The sequence below is a fragment of the Cherax quadricarinatus genome, chromosome 27 (assembly GCF_038502225.1).
Source record: "Cherax quadricarinatus isolate ZL_2023a chromosome 27, ASM3850222v1, whole genome shotgun sequence".
NCBI lineage: Eukaryota > Metazoa > Arthropoda > Malacostraca > Decapoda > Parastacidae > Cherax > Cherax quadricarinatus.
The window spans coordinates 31,358,554-31,367,395 of NC_091318.1; positions in this window are offsets into that span (position 1 = coordinate 31,358,554).

The following is an 8,842-nucleotide window of genomic DNA, read 5'->3' on the forward strand; positions in this document are numbered from 1 at the left end:
GGGAAACACGCCATGCCCAATGTTTCCAATACATAAAGGTGGTGACCCTACAGATGTAAACAACTATAGGCCAATATCAAACTTTCCGTTGCTATCCAAAATCTTCGAGAAACTCGTGCACAGGAGACTATATTCATTTATAACGGCACAAAACATACTCAACCCCTGCCAATTTGGATTCAGGAAAAATAAAAGCACTAATGATGCAACTGTAAAAATGCTAGATCTGCTTTACACAGCATTGGAAAATAACGAATATCCGCTAGGAATTTTTATTGACTAACCTATGTGACATGTCAAGATATCTTATTAATGAAAATAAGACACCAGATATACTAAGCAAATTTCCTAAATTTGCTTGTAACAGATAATTGAACTATAGATATGTAGATATAAATCCATATGTATTCCTGTTAACCCTTGGGGCCTAGTTCATAGGCCTTTTGTGTATCCATATGCTCTTGCGCTACCGTCCACAGGATGGATACGGGGTGCACAATAAACTAGCCACTTCGGTGGCAAAATGTAAATTGTTGCGATTTTTTTTATGTAATTAGATGTGAACGCGTTTACCCCAACATCTTGAAAGTAAGATTTTGGCCTAGTTCTTGACGATACACCATTATTGTTGATTATATTGAAATGATTTTCACAGACAATATAAAACAAAGTGTGATTGATATCCAATGTACAGACATTTGGAATATCAAATATTTTTTATTTTATGTAGGGGGGACGGAAAGGCAGATATTTCAGTGAATGTCAAAAACGTACCAAATGTATTTTTTTTGTTTTTTTTTGGGGGGGGGGCATAAAGACAAGGTATATTACATTATAGTATTACATTGGATATTCGAGTAAAGCTTGTTCTATTAGCCGGGAGTGTCCGCAGTACCACTACAAGGTTTAGTGCTGCCAAGTGCCATACTTAGTGAATAACAAAAAAAAAAAAAAGACACAAGACCGTGACCTGAATTCACAAATAGCCCGCACATAGAAGAGAGGAGCTCCTCTCTTTTATGTGTGGGTTATTTGTGTATACTCAGTAAATGTTTTTTTCTCACAGTGTCCAGAATATCTTACTGTCAATTTTGTCAAGGTTGGGAACCAAAGCAATCATAGTACTAGGGGGAGAGAGCACAACTTTGTAGTACCCTCAGTCAGTGGCCAGGCTTCAAACACCTTTTATTGTACAGTAATAAAGGAATGGAACAGACTGCCCGCACATGTCAAAGCCAGTTATAGCATGAACCTGTTCAAGAAGAGTGCCAAAAGGTGTCTGATGAATGTAGCTACAGAAAGGGAAGGGAATGATTTTTTATTTTTTAGCTAACACAAGTGTAATTTTACCTTATTCCTAGTAATGACCCTCGTACTGCAGATAGTCTTAACGACCCTCGTGTAGTAGATAGTCTTTTAGTATATTAATAAGATGTTATCTTCATTATAGAATAATAAGAATCTATTATAACCTTTATATTATAATAATAAGGTAAAAGGACCCCAATGGAAATGTCATTCTGTCTGACTTTTTTGGGTTATCCTAGGTTCTCTACACATATGTATGATAATCTATGTAACTGTATTTGTGTATACCTGAATAAACTTACTTACTTACCTACCCATTTGTTTGTTGGCCGATCTTATTGATACTTTATCAAATATTACTACAAAAATGCTTCTAAACGTACACCAGAAAGAAACAAAATCGGAAGAAAAATTAAAAAAGGTCACCTAGTTTGGGCAAACCTGTCTCTCAAGTCATCCATCTATGCTCAAGGTAACCCTTATGGACATTGCCATAGCTGCCTAAGCTTTAGCTGACAGTTTAATATCTTTATTATTCACGCCATACCCATCCTGTGGGCGGTAGTCAAAAAGATTACAGAGGTACATAATGGGTCCAGAGACTGTACCTCAACATTACAGGGGTACATAATGGGTCCAGGGACTGTACCTTAACATTACAGAGGTACATAATGGATTCAGGCACTGTACCTTAACATTACAGAAGTACATAATGGGTCCAGGGGCTGGGCCACAAAGTTTTGATAGTACCACTAGTATCAGAGTACTAGTGGGAAAATAGTACCACTAGTGATTATGTCGGAGGATCTCACCTTCAAGGACCATAACATTGTATCAATCGCATCTGCTAGAAAAATGACAGGATGGATAATGAGAACCTTCAAAACTAGGGAGGCCAAGCCCATGATGACACTCTTCAGGTCACTTGTTCTATCTAGGCTGGAATATTGCTGCACTCTAACAGCACCTTTCAAGGCAGGTGAAATTGCCGACCTAGAAAATGTACAGAGAACTTTCACGGCGCGCATAACGGAGATAAAACACCTCAATTACTGGGAGCGCTTGAGGTTTCTAAACCTGTATTCCCTGGAACGCAGGAGGGAGAGATACATGATTATATACACCTGGAAAATCCTAGAGGGACTAGTACCGAACTTGCACACGAAAATCACTCACTACGAAAGCAAAAGACTTGGCAGACGATGCACCATCCCCCCAATGAAAAGCAGGGGTGTCACTAGCACGTTAAGAGACCATACAATAAGTGTCAAGGGCCCGAGACTGTTCAACTGCCTCCCAGCACACATAAGGGGGATTACCAACAGACCCCTGGCAGTCTTCAAGCTGGCACTGGACAAGCACCTAAAGTCGGTTCCTGATCAGCCGGGCTGTGGCTCGTACCTGGAGTTTACCTGGAGAGAGTTCCGGGGGTCAACGCCCCCGCGGCCCGGTCTGAGACCAGGCCTCCTGGTGGATCAGAGCCTGATCAACCAGGCTGTTGCTGCTGGCTGCACGCAAACCAACGTACGAGCCACAGCCCGGCTGATCCGGAACTGACTTTAGGTGCTTATCCAGTGCCAGCTTGAAGACTGCCAGGGGTCTGTTGGTAATCCCCCTTATGTGTGCTGGGAGGCAGTTGAACAGTCTCGGGCCCCTGACACTTATTGTATGGTCTCTTAACGTGCTAGTGACACCCCTGCTTTTCATTGGGGGGATGGTGCATCGTCTGCCAAGTCTTTTGCTTTCGTAGTGAGTGATTTTCGTGTGCAAGTTCGGTACTAGTCCCTCTAGGATTTTCCAGGTGTATATAATCATGTATCTTTCCCTCCTGCGTTCCAGGGAATACAGGTTTAGGAACCTCAAGCGCTCCCAATAATTGAGGTGTTTTATCTCCGTTATGCGCGCCGTGAAAGTTCTCTGTACATTTTCTAGGTCGGCAATTTCACCTGCCTTGAAAGGTGCTGTTAGTGTGCAGCAATATTCCAGCCTAGATAGAACAAGTGACCTGAAGAGTGTCATCATGGGCTTGGCCTCCCTAGTTTTGAAGGTTCTCATTATCCATCCTGTCATTTTTCTAGCAGATGCGATTGATACAATGTTATGGTCCTTGAAGGTGAGATCCTCCGACATGATCACTCCCAGGTCTTTGACGTTGGTGTTTCGCTCTATTTTGTGGCCAGAATTTGTTTTGTACTCTGATGAAGATTTAATTTCCTCATGTTTACCATATCTGAGTTGGTTTGCGTGCAGCCAGCAGCAACAGCCTGGTTGATCAGGCGCTGATCCACCAGGAGGCCTGGTCACAGACCGGGCCGCGGGGGCGTTGACCCCCGAAACTCTCTCCAGGTAAACTCCAGGTAGTACTCTGGTGGTGAGAGTGGTGGCCTGGAGAGAAGTTCCTGAAAGGTGTTGGTGAGGGTCTCTTGATCCAAGGAATGTGATCTATGCCACTTGGGAGTGAACTTATCTTCCCAGGTGGTGCATGACCTCCATGGGTTGAGCGCTCCACCACGAGTAGTACTGACAGTGACGGTGTAGTAGTGCCATCTAGTGGTGGTAATCAGAGTTAGTCAGGTTATCAGTGATGATGTTATAATGAAGGGCAGGACAGTGACCATTCTTAAGGTCACATGTAGGTCAGTTAACCTTCAATGGTTGTATAGGAGATACGTGTTGCTCCTCCTCCTTCCGCCCCGTCGGCTTTATCTCTTCCTCAGCCTCTTAATACACCTAAATAATTTAAGTATTGTCTGTTGACGTGTTTGTCAGTACAACAGTAGAGTTGAGCTGCAGCTCCTGGTCCCCACCACCAGTTTGGTCACTTAAATTATTTAAAATTTTATTTTCTTGGGGGGGGGGGGTTAATGCGAGGAATTGAAGCTACTCCCCTTCCTCTGATCAAACAATAACTCTCACACTAAACATTGTATCAATCGCATCTGCTAGAAAAATGACAGGATGGATAATGAGAACCTTCAAAACTAGGGAGGCCAAGCCCATGATGACACTCTTCAGGTCACTTGTTCTATCTAGGCTGGAATATTGCTGCACACTAACAGCACCTTTCAAGGCAGGTGAAATTGATCGTCTGCCAAGTCTTTTGCTTTCGTAGTGGGTGATTTTCGTGTGCAAGTTCGGTACTAGTCCCTCTAGGATTTTCCAGGTGTATATAATCATGTATCTCTCCCTCCTGCGTTCCAGGGAATACAGGTTTAGGAACCTCAAGCGCTCCCAATAATTGAGGTGTTTTATCTCCGTTATGCGCGCCGTGAAAGTTCTCTGTACATTTTCTAGGTCGGCAATTTCACCTGCCTTGAAAGGTGCTGTTAGTGTGCAGCAATATTCCGACATGATTATATACACCTGGAAAATCCTAGAGGGACTAGTACCGAACTTGCACACGAAAATCACTCACTACGAAAGCAAAAGACTTGGCAGACGATGCAACATCCCCCCAGTGAAAAGCAGGGGTGTCACTAGCACGTTAAGAGACCATACAGTAAGTGTCAGGGGCCCGAGACTGTTCAACTGCCTCCCAGCATACATAAGGGGGATTACCAACAGATCCCTGGCAGTCTTCAAGCTGGCACTGGACAAGCACCTAAAGTCGGTTCCTGACCAGCCGGGCTGTGGCTCGTACGTTGGTTTGCGTGCAGCCAGCAGCAACAGCCTGGTTGATCAGGCTCTGATCCACCAGGAGGCTCTGATCCACCAGGAGGTCCCCTCAAGGAAGGTTCCTTGATGTTGGTGAGGGGCTCTTGATTTAGGGAATTGGATCTGTGCTCCAGTTCCCCGAATTAAGCCTGAATGCCTTCCACATATCCCCCCCCAGGCGCTGTATAATCCTCCGGGTTTAGCGCTTCCCCCTTGATTATAATAATAATAATAATCCACCAGGAGGCCTGGTCACAGACCGGGCCGCGGGGGCGTTGACCCCCGGAACTCTCTCCAGGTAAACTCCAGGTAAACTAGGTGTTACATAACCCACAATGGTCTATGTAGTTCTGAGCTATTTTTTCCATTATTGAAAAATTAGTGTAGGTCTCTTGATCCAAGTAAGTTGCGCCTTGTGATGCAGATATAGACTTCCATGTAAACAAATTGTTAGTTATCACGTTGATGTTCAAGAAAATAAAGATAGTTTTACTATCTTAAACATTAAGTTCGGAAAAATCACATAGTCTCACGGTGTTTCAACGAGGATGACCCGTTGAATGAACACACCAAACCCAGTATTTTAAGCGGTGACTTGCTCCATCAGCTGAGACGTATGCACCTTTTTTTTCACCGCCTGTATAGTAAGGGAGGCAGTCGATCGCCTCCAGAGACGTCATCTTGTTACTGTGTACGTGGTGTGTAGGACGGCAGATCACCTACCTCACCTGGGGGTCAACACCTGTTCACCCGCGAAACCCTCTCCAGGTAAACGCCAAGCTCAAATGCCAGCGTATTATTATGGACCATTTGTTAGTTTCAACGCAAACGGCACGTCGACAGCAACAGGCCAGCTCAAGTGCCATCATACCATCATGGACTCATCATGCTCATTTCAACACAAACCTCACGTCGTGAGCATGAGGCCAGCTGGAATGAGTGTATATTATTATGGACTCTGTGTTCATTTCAACACAACCGGCACGTCGACAGCAAGAGGCCAGCTCAATTGCAAGCATATTATTATGGATCCATCGTGTTCGTTTCAACCCAAACGGCCCGAGGAGACCAAGAGGCCAGCTCAAATGCCAACAGATTACTATGGGCCCATAGTCACCAGGAAAAAAGTGGTGTGTGCAGTTTCTCTTAGATGGCAATGATACCATGAGACAATGGTGTTTTCGACAGAGATGCCTGTGGCAGAGGACTTAAGTTTGAAAAAATAGCATGGTCTCACGGTGTTTCAACGAGGATGGCTCGTTGAATGCACACATGAAACCCAGTATTTTAAGCGGTGAATTTCTCCTTCATCAGGCGAGATGTATGCAGCTTTTTCTCACCGCCTGTATAGTAAGGGATAGTCGATCGCCTCCAGAGACGTCATCTTGTTGCTGTGTTTGTGGTGTGTAGGACGGCAGTTCACCTACCACACCAAGCTCAGATGCCAGTGTATTAAGGACCCATTGTTTTCGTTTCAACGCAAATGACACGTCGACAGCAACAGGCTCACGTGCCATCATACTATCATGGACTCAGTGTTCATTTCAACATGAACCTCACGTCGAGAGCATGAGACCATTTCAAATGAGGGCATATTAACATGGACCCATCGTGTTTGTTTCGACGCAAACCATACGTTGAGAGCAAGAGGGCAGCTCAAATGCCAGAATATTATTATAGACCCATTGTGTTCGTTTCAATGCAAACGGCACGTCGACAGCAAGAGGCCAGCTCAAGTGCCAGCAAATTATTATGGACCCATCGTGTTCGTTTCAACCCAAACGGCCCGAGGAGACCAAGAGGCCAGCTCAAATGCCAACAGATTACTATGGGCCCATAGTCATCAGGGAAAAAGTGGTGTGTGCAGTTTCTCTTAGATGACAATGATGCCATGAGACTATGGTGTTTTTGACAGAGATGCCTTCGGCAGAGGACTTAAGTTCGGAAAAATAATATGATCTCAGTGTTTCAACGAGGATGGCCCGTTGAATGGACACACCAAATCCAGTGATTTTAGCGGTGATTTGCTCCATCAGGCGAGAGGTATGCAGTTTTTTCTCACCTGTATAGTTAGGGAGGTGGTCGATCGCCTCCAGAGACATCTTGTTACTGTGTTTGTGGCGTGTTGGACGGTAATTCACCTAACAGATCAAGCTCAAATGCCAGCCTATTATTATGCACCCATCATGTTCGTTTCATTACAAACGGCACGTCGAGAGGAAGAGGTCAGCCCAAGTGCCAGCATATTATTATGGGCCCATCATTTTCGTTTCAACACAAATGGCACGTCGAAAGCAAGAGGCCAGCTCAAATGCCAGCATTTTACTATGGACCTATCGTCACCCTAGGAAAAGTGGTGTGGGCAGTTTCTCTTAGACGGTAATGACACAATGAGACTATGGGGTGTTTTCGATGGAGATGCCTGCGGCAGAGGCCTTAAGTTCGGAAAAATCACATAGTCTCACGGTGTTTCAATCCCTACGATCCCCGTCGGGGAGGGGAACACTGCTTACTCACGATGCATTACTCTAACAGGGTCAAGATCAAACCTATGAGTGGGACAGTCAACGACTCGTCCAAACTAGCCCTTGCAGCTACCATCAGTGGTACTCTGCGAGTCAAGTGCAACGCAATCCTCTCTCTCAAGGAAGCTTTTGTGGTCATCTGCAGAGATGACCGAGGCCGACAAACTAACCACCACCGAAGCTATCTCCACTCTCGACCAACGTGGATTCCAAGTCCTAACATCCCCAGCCCTGAAAGTCAAGAGAACTGTGTTTCTCAAGAAGCTCGACAAACTCATCACAACCCAAGAGATCTCTGAAACCAAATCATCAATTAAAGACCAGAACACCTGGGCCAAGATAGAACACATCACCAGAATTCTCAATGCTTCCTCCATGCTGAAGACCACCTTCGCGACGTCAGCATGGCAACCCGAGCTCTCAAGGAGGGCCTGGCCATCTACTTCCACATCCATCCAACATTTATCGAAGCAGAGAAATTTACATAGTACATCCCTCAATGTTACAACTGTTGTTCTTACCAGCATACCACGAAGAACTGCCCCTCCATAGACAAGAAGCTCTGTGCTACCTGCGGCACTGAAGGCCACGATTTCAAGTCATGCACCTCCACCACTCCACCCAAATGCCTCAACTGCAACAACGACCACCACACCTTGGTGGCCAAATGCCCCACCAGACGGGAACTACTGAAAAAACAGCTTGAACAACAGCAGACGCCAACTACCCAAGCAACCTCATATGCTTCCATTACCAGGAATCTACCTGACTCCACCTCAGCTCTCCAGGCCTCCACGACTACATCTCCACCATTGCCCGTGGGTGACTCCACCAAAATACTATACTGCATCATGTATGCCCACGTCCACAATATTGCGGTACCAGGCTCCTTCAACACCACGATCAACGAACTCTTCCAACTCAACAACATGCCCAACTTTATATTCCCTGCATCACCGCCGTCAAGCGACATTGTGAAGTCCACTAATATCATCATCATCACCTCTGCTCCTCCACTACCGATCGCTTAAGAGTTAGACCAGTCAGAGACCACTGAACCACAGCAGAATCCCACCAATGAGAGCCCACCTCCAGCCTCTCCCTCAACCACTACGACCAACCAAGCTCCGCCATCCACTCCACCTTCCTCACTTCCACCACCGCCTTCTCCACCTTCCTCACCTCCTCCACCAACCCCACCTCCTCCACCAACCCCACCTCCTCCACCAACCCCACCTCCTCCACCAACCCCTCCACCCCTCACGCACAGAAAAGTCACGTTCTACACCACGAAGCAATTCAGTAAAGCAATACCTCGCGAAGGACTCATCCAACGACTCCAAGACAATACTGCA